The sequence below is a fragment of the Macrobrachium nipponense genome, chromosome 10, assembly GCF_015104395.2.
Source record: "Macrobrachium nipponense isolate FS-2020 chromosome 10, ASM1510439v2, whole genome shotgun sequence".
NCBI classification, from domain to species: Eukaryota; Metazoa; Arthropoda; class Malacostraca; order Decapoda; family Palaemonidae; genus Macrobrachium; species Macrobrachium nipponense.
The window spans coordinates 95917358-95936769 of NC_087204.1; the positions used below are offsets into that span (position 1 = coordinate 95917358).

The window sequence follows — 19412 nt, forward strand, 5'->3', positions numbered from 1 at the left end:
GAAAATATTCAAGTTCATTTGGCTCATTCGGATTAGGAAGATCTCTCTCTCTCTCTCTCTCTCTCTGTTTCTTGATCATCTGCAAGGTTTATGGCGAGACAGGTCCTCGCGCAAGCGCGTCCACTTACATAAAAAACATATACATAGTCTGACTGCAACCCTGTTAAAAATCAAAGATTTTTTTTGCGTTAACTCGAGAAATAGAAAATCTGAGAATTTAAAATACCCTGGACGTAAATTAAGATTAAATGTTATCAACAGGCAGTTCAAATCTTGCCAGTATTAACCAAATTATCTTGAAAAAATGCTTTTTTGAGTTTTTTTTTGTGCTACCAAGCAATTGAAATATCTACTTTTGCATGAATGGTTACAAAACTAAATCTATCCTCTAATGATTTGGAACTTAAACTGCGGTCGGAGAAACTGGCAAACATTGAAGATTCTTGCAACGTAAAATCGTCATGCTTGCTAGTTTCTCCGACCATAGTTTAAGTTCAAGCAAATCATCCGAAGATTGATTTTAGCTTTGCAACTATTCATGCAAAAGCATATTTTCAGTTGCATAAGCATTTTTCAGTTTTAATAACCATTGGCAAGATTTTAAACTGCCTGTTTGATAACATTTAATCTTAGGTCACGTCCAGAATATTTCAGACTTTCAGATTGTCCTATTTCTCGAGTTTACATTTAAATTCCATGACCCAGTTTCATAGTTGCAGTCAGACTATAAGAATTTCTATGTATGTGGACGTGTTTGTGTGTGTGGACCTGTCACTGACATAAACCTTGCTGACAACCAACGGGGGCTACGTGCTCCCCTCATCGAGAAATTAAGTGGCTGTCAATTATAACAAGCCATTTGACGAGTAACTGAGTCGTCTTCGTTGGTTCAGCTGATTCTAAAGGCCCAGGCCAGACCTTCCATATATCGCCACACTCACCAAGAACCCTTGCTGGTAAATGGCCAGCTTAATCTAAACCAACTAACTCGGAAAAGTGTGGTAAATGACGTATGTCCTGACTTAAGCAAACACCTATATTTCATTGAATAGCCATCTTGGGTATACACTCATCGTTATACATTCTGGACTTTGTTTGGTACCACCCAGTTTTGTTGAACAATTAAAACACCAGTGTCTCCTTGAAAAAATATTACATATAGTATATCACGGAGAATTTGCAAATGCCAGTATGTTCAGGAGCTTGTGTTTGTTAAAGAATAACATCCTCCAAAACATCTAGTACCGCAGCTTTCCTAAGCTTTAACCAAGCGGCTTATCACTAGGAACGATTAGAAACAAAAAACAGTTCAAGACCCGATGTCACCCGAAAATAGGAGCCGGCAGATAAGGAGTGTAAGGGAGTGTTTTAAAAGAATTATCTCCATTACCACGGCTTTATCGAAGCCTACGTTCTTCGCGTTATGAAATCCTTCAAGTGCTTTTGACTTACGCCTAGTCATATGTCGAGTTCTTGATTTACCTTTAACTTAAAAAAAAAAAAAAAAGTTCTTATGGCCGAAGCAATCTGCTACGGACGTCCTCTTTCCATGGTATGGCTAGTATTAACTATTGGCCGTCGAATAACACAGTCAAATTCAATAGTACTCAGCCTCACTGGTGTATTTTGTTTTTGTTTGTTTGCATAGTATTTTTACGTTGCATAGAACAAATGGTTATTCAGCAACAGGACCAACGGCTTTACGTGACTTCCGAACCACGTCGAGAGAAATACACATTCACACACCTCAATGGAATGCCCGAGAATCGAACTTGCGGCCACAGATGTAGCACGCCAACACCATACCGACCATGCCACTGCTCACTGGTGTAGGTCAAACCTAGCATGAAACTACGGACATTGACTGTAGATAAGGTGTCCCACATATTGTCAGAGGTTGAGCGAGTTAGGTTAAATTGCATTACAGCAGATATGACCATCAATGCCACAGTGGTTATGTGACCTCGGTGCAAACACGAACGACTTACTTCGTTTGCAAATAAAGACGAGCTTATTACTTTCCCTCGTCCCAAAACATATACAGAGTTTGTTGACATCAGTGCTCAGTAACAAGACTAGATCGACTAGTGCTACTGATCAGCAAGGCAGATCTGCAGAATAGTTCCGTCAGTTTAAAGACTCTTCAGCTCATAAATGAACCTACATATTCTTGGTGTACTGAATCTAGTGCAAACAGGTTTTCTTCCGTAATCAAGGGCAGTGTCCGAATCTGACAGGACCTCTGACTACTCACGATGAATAGGTCATTTCCTTTCCAAGAAAAACATCAAAAGCTCAACCATGATAAAAACAATGGTTTTGAAGAATAGCATAGTTAGCAACGCAATTATTATACCATTTCAATAATTTATAACGCTCACGTCACCATGCATTATATAAAGAATTTAAGACCATGAGAAAATCGATAAAACAAAACTTATCAATGACAGACCTGGTTTAAAATCCCAGAACATAGATGGTCCATTAATTACTCCTGGATTTTTTTTAAAACCACCATATGGATTTTTTAAAACAGCCATATTATGTACAGTGCATAGCTGAATCATAGAGCTCTGTAGCTAAACACGCTATTACCAATTGGATTTTCGTTAAGGAAACTTAGTCCATTATATTTGTTTCCTACTATACTTTCTCCTAAAATGCAATTGTTCAGAACTTCAAATATTTGATCAGAATCAGTATCCATATGTAAAATAGTTCCAGAAGGATGCATAACCTACACAGACCAGCTCAAAAATATGGATTAAAGTTTATTTAAAAACTTAAGTTTCCTAATATGGATACAAAAAAAAACCAACTTCCTTCAAATCTACCTTAAAGACTTAAGAGCCAGATTACTTAACTTCCCTAGATCTTTGTTTTAGAATTGAATTTTATCAGCGTTTGGATCATAACTCTTACTGCCTGTCAACCAGCTTCAAATTAATCATTTATAGCTTATGAACTTCGTCCAGACTGCCAAGCCCCTTTCACAAGAGCAAATGCACGGCTGACCGACACTGTTACAGTTTTGGGGATAGATTACCATCACGAGTGTGGCCAAAGTCATAGGTTTACCTGCCTGTGCCTGGCTTGGACTGTTTGATCTGGTATTACAGTCCCGTCCACACAGTCGACCTTAGCTCGACGAACTATTCAGTGTAACGTCAGAAGCGGGGAAAGTCAACTTTTCCCGTTGTATCTGCGCTTCTGACGTCACAGTAAAATAACGCTAAGAGTTAATTACCGGCAAATCAGAGTGCCCGTCTGTCTTTCATTCCCGTATGTGGAAGGGCTTCTGTCATGATCGATAGCGCTTTATTTTCTTGGTTATATATGGTGTTCTACGTCCGAGTATTGTGGTACTTTTAGTTTCTAGTTTTACTATGGACTTGCATTACCTACTATTATCCCCAAATGTAGTACAAGGTTGTTAGCCTCTGACATATTTGAAGTGGTTTATGGTGGGGGAACTTAAGGCTGAACTATAACCAAATTGGTGTCAAACCTTTTACTCTGAGTTTCCCCCTTCTCAACTCGCGTGCAAAAGGCTCAGTACTTTCAGATTATAGTGTACGGCAACGGCCAAATGCTCAGTCTAAATCTTACTTCCTGTAACATACTATGATTTACAATAGACAAAGATTTCTTCGACTTTGATGTGTTTCCTGGCAGTACTTTGCAAGAATCCATATTACATACCACAGGATTTAAATTTTAAACTTTAAAATATAAAAGGCTCAAGCCTAACTCCAGTTGGAAAGTTTACGGTCTTCCTGGTGATGAACACAACCAATCGGTTCCATTGGCTGTATTATAATCTTTACCATCCACTGCTAATCTTCCTGTCAGTGTTGTAATTGTTCACAAAACATACAATTTATCCTAATCACAAATATTTTCTACCGAACGCCACGCTTCTCTTGCCAGATTCTCCATGTTTTTACCAAAGGCATTCATTGTAAGATTAACTCGAGCTATTTCTATGGGCTACTAAGAGGCTATGGACATAAATACCCTCTAGGAGTCGCTCAGTTGTCAGCCACTGACTCGGGTGTCACTTTACAGATAGATCTAACTTTTTGAGCTCCAAGCAACATTTTTGTTACCGCTCTGCCCAGACAACCCTAATTTGTTGCTTAAAAATTTACCTTTTTGCAAGTGCAAGTTCATTTGCATTAGCAACATTGCCTTTGCTACCATTTGAAGTTGAGATTTTCGTACAAAATTCTTGCTCAAAGTTGGATTTTTCAGTCAGCCTAGTTAAACATGTTTCGCTGGGGCTCTTTTTAATTTCTTAACTTATTTTAGAACTTTAATGCCAAAAGTTACAACCTCTTATGACAATCAGGAAAAAATACACTAGTAACCAGATTCAACCTCATTTACTTTAAAACTACATCCATAATACTGGAATGAATCAACTCAAGACATTGAAACGAACCAATCTCTAGTAAGAAGTTTCTAGTCACCTTTATTACGGTGTCACACCCAACCAGTCCCTTTCACAGCTGCTTAGCTTTGCTCACCACGAATCTAGTCATCTCTCCAATCTTACTTCCTGGTAATGTCTTCTAAACTTGCCATTTACTAACTCTGGTCAACACTGGCAAACCTGGTTAAAAAAAGTTGTCAAACATTGGAAATTTTGAATTAAAAAATTTCAAGATTTCAATACAATTAATTGATGGTCTGCTGGATGAAACTTGTAGCAAATTAAAACTGCTTAAATTGGATTTTAAGTGCAAAACTTCGAAATTGCTCTACCAAATTTTACATCCGATAATTTAAAAGTGAAATACACTAGGAAAATGAAATTAACAAGTACGAGCTAAAGACTGTTCATTCCTTTAAAAGTTTAATAACCCCACATTAAACTCAAATTAAAAACTCTTACAATGAGCTTTATAAACAAAATACCTATAAACGAAATAGAAAAAAAAAGTACACAACACTGAAGCCTTTACCAGAAATACCAGCCGAAAAAGCTAGTTAGAAAGAAAAAAAAATCGCATTTAAAACATTTAAGAAAATTAAGTTGAAGACGAAGTCCAAAGTACAAAATAAAATCACCCAAGTTGAAATAATCTAATGTTTTTAAAGTTCAAAAACAATTTTTTACAGACATTTAAGCCACTGTAGCAAGTTTATGCAGTGGATTTAGAAAGCTCACCCCCGCCCCCACGGTCCATAACAAAAAGATAAGAACTGAAAAACACCAAACCCCAGGTGGGGGGAGAAAAAAAAAAAGAAATATGGTGGGGGAAACTAACCTCTTATCTGGAAAAACCATGGCAAGGAAGCGAACACCATACCTCATGGTTGTGTGTGTTGGAGGGGGGGGGTGGGGGGGGGGGGGGGGGGGGCAAGAAAAATTGCTTTAGTTGGGAAAACACCCAAGGGGTGAAAAAAACTAAGTTTTGGAAAAACATTCAAAATATGACAATGGTCGAAAAAAGCATAAGGTTGCAATAAACCATGATCAGTGGACAAAAAAATTTAAAAAAAATAAAAATAAAAAAAAAAAAGTGAAAAAAACAAAAAAACCAGCCAGAGGTGGAAAAACTCCCATTGTGGAAAAAACATGTCCATTACTGGAGAAAAACCAACCACCATTGGTGGACAGACCATCCTCATGGAAGAATTCTATTTTGGGGAAAAATTTTGGAAAACTAAACTTTCTGGAAAAAAAAAAGCGGTAGAAAACCCAAAGCCTTGTGAAAATAAAAAAAATAATGCCACGGTGGGGAAAAAAAAAAAAAGTCTTTGGTGTTAAGAGAAGCCCATGGTAAAATCCCTGAGGTAAAGATTTCCAATTGTACATGGCGAATACCATCATGTACAATTGTAAATCCACCTTTGCCTAGCAGGTGGCAGCAGCCCCCCCGGCATAGGTGGACTTAAGTTGAGAAAAAGTAAGATTTGAAGTTTAAAATCTACGAACATCAATAATTCACTTAACACTCAAAACTTCACATAAGAGAAACACAATTACCATTCATCTGCAAGACACTCAAAGCTACCACATTACATAAACTATTCACTTTAATGAAACATTGTTGGAAACCTCCAAACAAACTCACACTTGAATTATTGGATTCAAACTACCACAAACTAGTATTAGAGTTCCTGTAAAAAGCCATAACTTAATTTTACGGATTTACAATCCTAAAGTTGTATTTTCATGTAACAGTTTACGTAAGGTAATCTTTAAATTATCCCACTACTTCCTATGATCGTTTACAATACTAAAGCTATATTTGCGTGTAACAGTTTTGTTCTGAGAAATAACAACCCATCAGAACTCCTTATGCTCTAAATTATAAACTAAATTATAAACAAGCCCCAAAGCAGATAAATAGCAAATTAAGTTTAGTTAATTCTAGTTCTCTGTACTTATCCAAAAGATTAAATTTTCGCTGTACTATTCTCCAATATTCAATTTATATGAAAACTTCAGTACCTCTGAATCTAGTTTATCCCTAACAACTGTTCTCTAACAACGAACTACATAAGTAAGAACACCATCACTGAATTCAGTCCCTCCAAATTTCAATAAAGCCATTCGCTTCAAGACTTAATACTAACTCCAAGGAACCCGATAAGCTTGATCAAGCAAAAGTATTATTCTAAGCCTGACCTCACTTAACTATCAAAAGTAATCTGATCTTATTAAAATATCAGTTTTGTGTTCATGGAAGGCTAAAACTTACACGAAGTTTCGTCCTAATTGGTTAACTATAAAATAACCTTAAGTTATATCAAAATAAAGAGTATACTTAAAACTTAAACTGGTGCAAAAACTTAACACCATTTAACCATAATTGCGTAAATTTATCAAAAATTTCTTTCACCTGAAATTATCCTTGGCTGGGAACTTAGTGCACGAAAGTGTTTCAAAAGACCCTTTGTACTAGTTCCTTTTACCCTATGGTCATCGGGATTCCTCTAACCTGCAATAACAACCAAGTTAGTATGGGTTTAAAATAGCGTAAATGTTAAAGTGGTTACGAAAATCAAACTAAGAACAACCCCTGAAAACTTAAAAAATCCTGGAGAAAAAAAATTGTGTCAATAATACCACTTATCAATACGAAATTCTAAAATAAAAAAAAATACTTTGCACCCCATTATCAATCAAAACACCTTGTCCAAACTAATGCACTCATACCTCATTCAATTCCTTGATCGAGAAAAAAAAAAAAAAAAAAAAAAAAAAGAAGTCTCCCAACAGAGGACGACGTTCAGACTTCGGACAGTAAGCGCAAAATAGCAACATAGCGTCGCTTACCCCATTTGTGTACTCCGTTGAAAATCAAGGACTCTTTAGTATCGGAGGGGTAGATACTATCGTCTTCGTTTTAAAAAGTTTTGCTGGTGTGATGGACTAACTAAACTGGCTGACTATCTGGTTAATTAATTAAGATGGCGTCAGATTAAAAAATTCATGAACCATTTTGTAGTTTTTTATTGCGGAATTTATCAACTATATTTGATCAGTATTCGCTGAATAGTCGCTAACAATTGACAGAGCCATCCATCTAAAGATCTAGAAATTTACGGGTCTCTTGAATTTAAACCACTTTTAAACTTACTACCTTCAAAAAAAAAAAAAAAAAAAAAAAAAAAAAAAAAAAAAAAAGTGGTCCACATTACCAATTTTATACGGCAGATCCAAATCTTAATCAGGAATATTCGCCAAAAGTTCCAAAAAATTTTAAGTTTTCAATTTAAAATTTAAATCACAATACTTAATAAAATTAAACATTTTGATATGATCAAGTCTAAATGTTCCGATAAGTGTCTGATTCAGTCAATAAAGATAAGAAAAAGATAAAAGCTGTCATTCACAGGAATTCTTTACTGAGTTTTTAAAATATTTAGAATATTCGGAAAAACTACTGATGAAATTTAGTTCATTTTACGTTTTCGTGAAGTGGGCTTACATGAACTCTATTGTGACGCTAAGATTCATAGCTTCAATTGTCGAATACATTTGCCCTGTATACGGAAGACATATCTATAATTCAGTTATTACTTTCCTGTATTTAATGTTTAGTATTATTTTTATTGAGAAAACTCAGTTCTCGTTCAGTGGCCCATTTCCTGCATACATTTTATTTAACCTTTTAAGTCATGCATACACTTTTGTATGCAAGCGTAAATTGAAGAATCGCTTGCCTCACAGCGTTTTCACTGTCTCTGTCTTGACAGGTCATGGGCACCTTTAGAAAAGGCATGTATACATCTGATGTCTTTCACGGCAAGGATTATTCATATTACTTATGAATAAGTGACCCTTTGTGTATGCTTCGTCTCCTGTGCAGTCAGAGTTTTACAACTGAGTACATGCCTCGATATTTTTATTATATTCAGCTCCGTTTTACGTATACATCGATTGTGCTATTAAAGATGTATTATTTCCTTAAATAAAGGTAGTTTTTTTCTATCACGATAAAGTGAGCTCTGTAACCCTGCCCATAACTAATACATTTCTTTTCTTTCATGTATCTTCCATATTTCTTCTGTGAATAATTGTGAGCCTGGTTTGTTGTTACCCTTTAATCGAAGGTTAAGCAGCTGTTATATACGCTGCAACTTTAGTTTTCTGTGGGAACATCATAAAAATTATTATGCTGAAATGGAAATTTTATCTAAACCTACTTGCTTCGTGAATAATGCTTATTGCCCCCATCACAACGCCAACTACAACCACAGTTAAAGCTGTACTTGTGTTGATGAAAAACTCCCACTCAAATAATATTGGTTCCTACAAGGTCTAGAGAGTATATATTCTCTAGACCTTGGTTCCTACGACAGAGAATTGTCACATTTCTCCTGCGATAACTTTTCGTGATCTCTTCGAGGTTGTAGTCTATAAATCCGATAAAGGAGGGCATGTTATGTCCGTTAATTGGGAAAAACAAAAACGAACCCCTCCGAAGAATAGTACTAATCCACCCAGTCATTAACAAATCCTCCTTCGCTGCGTCTTTTGACACCTGGAGAATCTTGGCAAGTATTATTCCTCCAAGAAGTGACCCTTCTCCAGTGCTCCTCCAGAGTGCTAATTGCCAACCATAGACCCTCAAAGCAGCGAAGTTTTCACGCCTTCTCTAACGACTTATCCCTCTAATGACTAACCCGTCGCTACTGTGAGGAAAAACTGCTTGATAAAAATATGTGAAATTAAACTTTTTTCTCATAAATATCCCCAAATGTTTCATACATCCGACTTAAATTGTCTATATTTGTTAACGAGTGAATCAGTGACACGAGATATGCCATACGTCTAGAATCTGAATTTGTTAACGGATACTGAATTTATAATCCAATCCCCTGGTTTACGCTTTCTAATCTCCGCTAATCTTCATGTTTTTATCGGGCGAATCGAACTTGAAGATTGGAGCACAATAAACAATTCTATCAGCGCAGATAATTATGAATGGAAAGACCGTTGCTGAAAGGAAAAGCCATAATATAAAAGAGCAACAATCATCAATTACGAAATATGAAACGGAGGAGTGAACGAAAAGGGACATATTAACAGCAGTTGTAATGAGAGAGAGAGAGAGAGAGAGAGAGAGAGAGAGAGCGAACACGTCTCAAAACATCTCTCCACAGAGGCGAGAAAATCTGCTGATAAGATTAGGATTAAACAGACTTAGCCAAACCTTCCCTTAATGACTCCAGGTGTGAATATCCTATCAGCGGAGAGAATTTTGCCACCTTTGCCTCTCAGCATCTTCATTGTGGGAGGTGTCAGAGTCGTAAAATCTTTAGACGTTGCTTTGTTTGGGGCAATCAGTCAAGGTGGGGGGCGGGGGACCATTGCCGAAATTTGGCCGAGTGTAAATGCGTCCTCTGGTGCGGAAGGGTCAGTTGGACAATTATGGATCGTTTTAATCTTTTTTTAACAAATTGAGTGCAGGTGTTTAGAATGGGTTCGGGCGATGTGCCTTCCTCTTATTCCGTTAATAAAAAGTTAGACATATGATAATTTTGCATTCATAAAAGTTAAGAACTAAAGATAATTAAATTAGGAATGTTTGTTTGTTTTCATGAACAGCTCAACAGCACAATGTAAAGGTATCGCATTGTAAGCCGTGTCAGTTGTATATATATTATATATATATATATATATATATATAGATATATATATATATATATAGATATATATATATGTATGTATGTATATATGTATATCTATATATATATATATATATATATATATATATATATATGTGTGTGTGTGTGTGTGTGTGTGTCGCCAGTTAATAATGAACTATATGCGGACGTTATAGCTTACTGATATGAGGTACTTAGAAAAAAACTGTAAGAAGGTCTAGTCAACGTGTTTTTGCATCAAACTAAAGATAGTTATTTTTAAAAAATACAGCGTTTATTTTCATGTGATTTCGACAATACATTTTCATGGCTGTAGTACAAATGGTAGCTTGTATATAAAATAAAAAAAAAATCCAGTGGACAAACCTTTTTCAATCAATGTCTTGTTGACCTCCTGTTTATGGCATCAAGTCGATCGAAGCAGAGGAAGCCATATCAGTATTCAATATGGATTGGCATGTACATTGATGTTAGACGTTTTCCGTTGGTTAGTCGTAGCCCTGAGATGCACACCAGGCTTCCTAATCTCTTTCATACTTCACCACACTTACGGCAAAGTCCAGCAACCAAAGAAGATTTATGTCTGCCCATAACAAGAGCGTTTTTAGTTCGTTGCCAACACTTTCACTTGAGAGGATACAGAACAAGTGCCAATGTTCTCAGCAGGAGAACCAAGTGGAAAAACTTCAAATGTTGACTTTGCAGATCTGTCAACTGGTGTAACACAGTCTCCATTGTCGTCGTCGTGGCCGGTAATAACGTCACGGGGAAAATGTCACAATTGCGGCTAGGAAAAAAAATCACAATTAATTTACAGCCTTTTGTTTACATTTTTACGGTAACCGCCCCAACGAGCTTTGTATACTAAACCACGCTCAAAGGTGGAAACATGCCGGGTTAAAACCCTTGGGAGTCACTATCTAGGAATAATTAATGAGATTTTTTTCCTGTGACTTTCATAGCCGAAATTTGTGACATGTTCCCCTGTGACATTATTACCTGGATTCGTTGTTACAATCTGTCAATAGAAAGCTTACTGTGAGATGATCCACAAGTAGCTAAGTATATTCCAGTCTGTGTTCTTGTTAGCAATTGCTTTTTTGTCGCGCCCAGCTGCGTGGTATACGATGTGTTGTAATTGCCTGATAATTACCACCTAAAATCATGATCCTCTGTGTTCCTCTAAGCTAAACCCCAATTCCCCCAATTCTAATACTGTACGTCCTCGCAAACTGCAGTGGCATGAAACAGACAATTTTCCATTTCCTCCTGAAGTATTTTCTTGAAGTATATTGTCTAAATCACCCTGTTCCTATGGTGGTGCAGTGATTAAAGATTGATATGTCTGTTAAAAACTGGTGTCATAACATCTCGGTTGTTGACACCGAAATAAATTTAGATAGAAAGTAGAATTAAATCTAAAATTAATTTCATATAAAAAATCTAAAAATATATATATATTTATATATATATTTGTTCAAATATATAAATTCTTACATAGATATTCTATTATATAATCTAAATTTTGTTGAGGAGGCCACAGCCTCCCTCATAAAGATATATAACTGCTCTATATTACAATCCTTTCCAAGAATTGTAGCTAGGATAAAATTACCTCCTCTATCAAACATCCCCAAGACAAGGAACCTTATGTCTCCAATCCCAAGTCTGGGACATTCAACCAGCAAATGTCTCACAGTCAGGGACACAGTACAATCATCGCAAAATGGAGGATTTTCATGGGACATCAAAAACCCATGGGTGAGTCTTGTATGTCCATCCTCAATCTACACAACATCGTTTCCTGTCTCCTTGCCATATACGGATATGACCAAGGAGGCATGATGACGTGATATTGCGCATTTTCTGGTTAGTTACAATATCCGCCACCCCACATTGGGACTGCCACATTTTTTTTATTCTCTGACACCTACTAGGGAATATAAATCCCGATATGGTAGTAGGCATCTTGTGGTTCTCGGGAGCTGAAGAAACTATTCGCGTTGTCTTGCTCCAATCTAAAATTATTTCGCATGTTCATCATACAGGGTGTCCATAAAGTCCAGCACCATTACAAGCAATAAATATTGTAATGGTACTGTGACTTTATGGACACCCTGTATTTAGTAGATTTGAAACTGCGGGAAATTTGGAGGAATGTTATTAATGTAAATGATTTTGTATTAAATTTTTAACCGACCTATTAGAAGCATGCATCCTAGCTTCGTTCTGAACAAAAAACAAAAAAGAACGCTGCTGGCATCATTTGTCCAATACTTGAAAAAAACGTCTTGGAGATATTGCCTAATTTCGATGGGGAATCCAAATTTTTCCATTTTTACATTTACAACAACAAAAAATTAAAAACGAAAGAATTACCCAGTTAAGAGAATGAATACTTTTTTCATTTATGTGATGAAATTTTAGCACCTTATCCTAAAGATATTTTTCATAAAATTAAATTCGGTGAATTTCCAAAATCTTTATTGTGACAGCAGACAAGCTGTATGATATTAACCCAGTTCGTAATCTGATGTATTTCTTTCGCTCTGAGACTCAAATAAGTTTCAGAGGTGGAAATTATTACCTCTCTCTCTCTCTCTCTCTCTCTCAGTTATTCAAAGACAAAATCATAACACCCCATCATAGAAAATGCAAAGCTGACCTATAACCCCTTCTTTCCAATGAAAATCAGAAAGAAGAAAACAAAGAAGAAATGAAAAGAAGGCCATACTTTAAAACGTCAAATATTGAATAGATGGACTAATGAATGGATGATCATTTGTAATGTGTAGGACCAGTCCGCGCCGTAATTAAAAAAAAAAAGTTGAATGTGAGTGAGGACTTCTGTGTTGAGCAATGTGAAAGCTTGAACTTGAATATCTCGTTTACTTACCGATACTACCGGGAGAAAGGTAAGGCGATCTAAGATAAAAGGGATTTAAAGAAAAATTTGAGAGAGAGAGAGAGAGAGAGAGAGGAGAGAGAGAGAGAGAGAAGGAGGAGGGGAGGGTAATTAATATCACTTTCATCCGCCACAACTTTATCTATAGCTTCTGACAAGACCCGACATTACGGAGCAATGCACCAGGAAAGGGCTCCAATGTAAGCCACCTAACGCAAAAATCACACTAAGTGCACCACATACCCCTAATATAAAATAAAGGGTTAAGAGGATATGGCCATTACCTCCATATTTGGCTGATATGAACAACAACATCCAATCGGGGTATCTATATATATTTAGATTTTGTATCAACAAGAAATGGACAGACATCTTTCCTGCCTCATCCTTAAAAATATCCTACGGTCTTTCAGCCTCATTCTCATTCTTCTAACCATGCAAATACCCTCAAGGATTCGATGGAAATTGGCAGATAGCAGTTAAGAGATAAAAGGCAGCGCCTTTTGACCCAGCGAATGAAACCCAATAAACTTTTTCTGCAACTCCAAGGTTCCAGTGCTTACGAAGTATGAATGAATCACGAGAGAGAGAGAGAGAGAGAGAGAGAGAGAGAGAGAGAGAGAGAGAGAGAGATATCGTCAGATTTATATGAGCTAAATAAAATGTTTTGTCTTTTTTATTGATGCAACGCGGCAAGCAAGAAAGATTCGCAGCTGATATATAATTATCTTAGAACCCGCAAACAGTTGTTTTATTCGGTAGGGTGAAACATTCCATAAATCTAAGAGCCTACGCGATGACAAGTACTATATGAAAACTGTATATTTTGGCAGACAGACTAACTATACACACATTGACGTGTAAATAAATATAAAACAGGGAGGCCAAATGAATATGAAATAGTACTATTATTATGAAAAGGCTCGTTGGACTTCGAGATTGCGAGTAAAATGAGAGAGGAGAGAGAGAAGAGAGAGGAAGCGAGAGAGAAGAGAGAGAGAGAGAAGAAGAGAGAGAGCAATTAGCGTACAGAGGGAGAGTTCCATTTCCTCTTATCAGGGACTTGTTTATGGCGGGGAAAGCCAACCGTCTTGCCAGAACAGACGTGGCGCCCGAAAAAAAAAAAACAACCGAGCTGGATCATAATTCTTCTTCTTGCTTCTTCTTCCAGATAAGATACAATAATCGATGTGAACACCTGAAGTCATTTAAAAGGGCAAACCTTCGGTCGCTGCCGGTCCAAATGGGATTCCACCCTCTCTAAGCGGAAGTCCCAGGGGTATTGGAATCTACTTAGAGGAGATTCAAGAGCGTCTTAGCGACACCTGTGAAATCTTTCCGCCTTCGCTGCTCCTTGGAGCGCTGATCTTTTCTTTCTCTCGTGGGGGTCGTAAACTAAGCTGCCTTCTTTCCCCCCACCCCCCTCCTTCTCTCCAAATGACCTTCGCATTCCTCTGACCTGGAAAGGGGACACCCGAGGCGCAACGCCTCCTCAGGTGATTCACGTCATCGGGCGACAAGCAGTCTGGGTCTTCTTCTTCTTCTCGTTGGCCGGGTATGAGAAATGTCGGCAAGGTGGTGTGGAGATTTTCACACTATACATTCAAAAAATGAATCACTTGTACCATAGCTCTGTTTATTTCTTCGTTAGCGCTACAAACATAGATTTTCCAATATTTTTGCCAAATTTTACGAGCGCCTACCTAGGTAAAACGATAAAAAAAAAAAAACGACATTAAGACTACTTCATGCATCCATAGCGTGGTCGAAAGCAAAGTTCTATATAAGAAATTGGAAATATTACGAAGGAAAATATTCAGTGTTAATAATTCACTTACAATTCGAATGGGTCGAAGAGCTTCTTGATTTTATTTCAGATGACTGAACTGTGTTAATAACAATAGCCAATAAGTTAGGACTGACAGAAGAGCGGTCTGAAAATATTATGTATATATTAAGTTCGAATTATTTAGTAGAACATGGCCTCCGATAATTACAAAACACAATCAGTAGTCCTAAAATTACTTTAAAATTCCACTACCAAAATGATATCACATAATTAGAGAGTGTACAAAGGTCCTTTACAGCTATAGAATAGAAGTTAAGGTCCTTGACTACTGGGAAAGACTACAATTTTCAAAATTATACAGTCTAGAAAGGAGAAGAGAACACTACATGACAATACAGGCATGGAAATAGATAGAAGGAATTACCGAAAACATCATGGAGCTAAAAATATCAGGAAGCGATGCAGCAGGGTAATATTAATAGTGCCCAAAACTATACCAGGAAAACTAAGGAAAGCACACAGGACATTAATGCACTACGCACCAGCATCGAATATGCAGCGTCTATTCAATGCGTTGCCAGCTCATTTGAAGAACATATCAGGAGTGAGCGTAAATGTGTTTAAGAATAAGCTCGACAAATATCTAAGCTGCATCCCAGACCATCCAAGATTGAAGATGCAAATATACCGGAAGATGCATTAACAATTAGAGGTGCCTCACACTGAGGGACCTGGGCAACCCGAACTAGCTGTAAGGTCTGTAAGGTAAGGTAAGGTCCCCCCACAAAGAAAAATTATTGCATGATACAGTCAACTGTAGGCTGAAAATAAAGTTCGGCAAAAGAAATTATACAAAAATAATGTTTGACAAAAAACATTTTTGCAAAAAAATAATAATAATAATAAATAAATAAATAAATGGAACAACAGACCGTACTTTAACATGTTGTTCCATCGTTGATCGATGTAGGTATCTGAACGACTTCAAAATACTTCTCAAAGTAAAAGGTAACCTGAAAACTGATTTTCACATTCACAGGAATAAAAGAAACAATTAAAACGTGCTTCAGTCCAAGACCATCGCCTCTGCCTAACGTATTGGCGGCAAATCGATAATTCTTCTAATAAAGACGCTTTTGAAACGCTTAGAAGTTGCCCAGAATTTAATTTAAAAAATATTATATTTGAGCATATGATAAAGAAAACGAACAAGAATCAATTGTAAAAATACCATCAAACGTGATGACGCATATCCATCACCTTCATTTGAAATGAGATTTCTCATGAAAAAATCAAAATGGGGGTTGGGGTGGGTGGGGGGAAGGGGAAAAGGGGTGGGAGGGTTAGGAGTAACATGGAGGAAAGGAGGGTGAATCACCGGCGCCGCCCCCCCCCCCCCCACCCCCTTGTCATTGAAAGGCTGTTTGAATAAATGCCTAACAATCCAAAAGAGACTGGGTTTAGAGTATCGTCTCCCTCTTTATAAAAACAGACTCTAACAAAAACATTGTGACATAATTCATACAAAATTGTATTATACAGGCACTTGACGGAAGATGAATCGGTGGATTAATATTCAGTTAGAAATAATGGCGGCCTAAAATATATGTTTTCATGAAAGCTAGGGAATAAATGGGATATCTAATAACATTATCGGAATAATTCCATAAATTAACACGAGATTCTTCACTTATATTTATGACAATAGTTTATTCGAATACATTTTGGAAATATTTAAATCAATTTTTGTTTTGTTTTAATCGTTTTTGCTTAGTGTAAAACATAGAAGGTACTGGAGGTTAAAAAGAATCCTATAAATCACAAGCATAAAATGATATATATATATATATTATATATATATTATATATATATATATATATATATGTGTGTGTGTGTGTGTGTGTGTGTGTGTGTGTGTGTGTGTGTGTGTTTTGGCAATCTTCGAAGAAAGGTATGAATAAATTTCCTTTTTCGAAAGAATAAGAGTTAAAAGCATGAAAACATAGATCACGGACCTAAGTCCTTCCTCACACAATTTTATATTTTCCATAATAATAATAATAATTAATAATAACTTAATAATAATAATAATACTTTGGAGGGGATGACGAGGAAATAGAGGGTGCCAGATGGGTCCTTTTTCTTATCATTGTTTTTGTAGACGCTGCTCATTCTCTCCCTTTATAAACACCAAAATTCATTTTGTCTTTTTTATACTTACCGTGAACCCTCTTGAGTTAATTTGAGAAGGTAAAACGAAAAAAATAGAGAAACGAAGATATTCACAGAAAACGGGAAAAGTTCTTATAAGTAAATATAGCCAAACTGGGCCGTGATCAAACTTAGACTTATTTTACTACATTTTTCTGTATAATAAGACATGAAGTATAGATAGACCAAAATAAATTAAATCTGGATACAATATTATATAACATTTATGAGCCAGAGATATGGTACCACGTTCTAGAGAGAAATATTCCCGTTTCTTACACAATCAAACTGCGAAATCCCCCAACGATAAGCAAACCTCCATAAGCAACCTCCACATATAAATTAAATATTCTCTAGGCACTAAACTGCCTGACGTAGGATTAAGCATTTCTCAATTCTCAATATCAAGAGAGGCTTGGCCACCTTCACGTTGTCTTCCCTGTGAATTTGCATTATTCGTTCGTTTTGACGGGGCAAAGATAGCATTAACTTTATCCGTGCATGCAGACGACAGAATGCCATAAACTTTAAAATATAGCGTCTTACTCTTATACCAAGTACAATAAAGCATCTCTGTGTTACCTGTAACGCGATACACCGAAACAAAATCTTGCCCATAAAATTGATTTATCTCTCCTTGTCAGTTGCTTTATTCGAGCACGCAGAAATAATATACAAGCAGTTTCACAACATACCCGATGACCGATGCAAGATCTTCTCAGAAGGAGCCGTTACGTAACATAAGTGTTGCTATGGGCACCTCTGTAAGGGCACCTCTGTGACGCCTGTTATTTTTCAACGCAGCTCCGTACGCCGAGGGGGGTTGGTGGGAGGTACAAGGCGCGTTTCTTTTGTTTTACCGTTCTTTTCAGATCCGCCTTTTACATTCAATCGTTCATCGACGTTCGAGAAGTGGTAAGGTTTTACTCTAATTTTTCTTTTATCCACCACATTTTATCACGAAGAGGAAAACAGACAGAGAGAAACAACATGCAAACCAGGTACAGTCCCTCAAGTTCGTGTAGGGCTATAGTACCAACATTGTCAATCCCTATCGACTCACTCCTATAGCAATACTATAATTTTCCGCACAGGTATCCCATGGTCAGCATGTCCATAATTCTGAACAAAATTATTAAATAGAGACCCCTTGTCATTGCTAGAACCTCTGCGTAAAAATAGAGAATAATCTCAAGACATAATCAATCATGACATTCGGAAGTTACCCAAAAGAAAATACGAAAACTAAATCTCATCTCTATCAGCTTCAGAATACTACAGAAACCTGCTACAAAATTAACAAAATATTATCTATCGTTACACCTCATCAAACGAACAAAACACACACACACACACACACACACACATACACCACACACATATATATATATATATTATATATATATATATATATATATATATACTATATATATATATTATATATATGAATCACGGTAATGTGATATGACATATATATATATATATATATATATATATATATATATATATATATATATATATATATATATATATATATGTTTGAGGGCATAACATCGAAATTTGAAACAAAAAAGGACCAAGATAAAAAAGTTTCCTGAGCACTAAGTCACTATAACATAGGTCTACCCTCTCCTTCACGTTCTTCATAGAACATTTTATTTATTATTATCTTCTTTTCCCAACGTACATGCGTTCAGATTTCAATTTGCCTAATATCTTTAATCATCATTTACATGTTGCTACGGAAGCAAGAGCACCCGCTGGCATAAGCCTAACTTAATTAACATCATACTGGGTTATCTTACAGATATAATTGCATTACTCTTCAATTAACCTGTGTCATTACATTAGGTCTGTAGACTTCATGATAACGTTTTCCCTATAAAAAAAGGGAGAAATATTTATCTATCAAACCATGGGTGGACTTCGTTTAACGACCAAACATCCGCAAATTATCTTTTAAAGTGCAATGCTCAAAATGCTTCTTCGTTAGATTATATTACTTCGTGTTTACCAATTCGTGATCACACTTTTCTGCTCGTGAAATATTTTTTCTCTTCAAAGCTTCTCGTGTTTTCTTTGATATTTATTTCAACAACAACAAGGAGTCTACGAAAACTGAAACAACCAAGCTCTAATCATAGGTGCCTAAAACTCTCACTGCAACCAGACTTATCCTATCCTTTGACATTGCTTAGTATCCCTTGAATTTTTGCTGCGTTCAAATGCTTTATCACTCATGAATCTCGCGAGGAGCAAATTCGTGCCGAGGCATAAACCGGTCATGGTGTGTTAATGCTCGTGTGACGTACAATTGTACTGTAAAGTACGGAATACCTAAGACTATAAAGACAGTGATCTAAGCCTTGAGTTCTGTAC

At 36.5% G+C, this 19412-nt stretch overlaps 1 long non-coding RNA gene and 1 pseudogene across 1 annotated transcript; one reads left to right on the plus strand and one right to left on the minus strand.

The window, feature by feature from the left end:
• LOC135224052 (uncharacterized) overlaps positions 1-19412 on the plus strand; it is an 87452-nt pseudogene that overhangs the window by 6873 nt on the left and 61167 nt on the right.
• On the minus strand, positions 4376-7199 carry LOC135223778 (uncharacterized). The gene is made up of 3 exons (XR_010316586.1): positions 7172-7199; positions 6855-6953; positions 4376-4615 (listed from the first exon to the last, which is right to left on the minus strand). It is a non-coding gene; the product is annotated as an uncharacterized LOC135223778 (long non-coding RNA).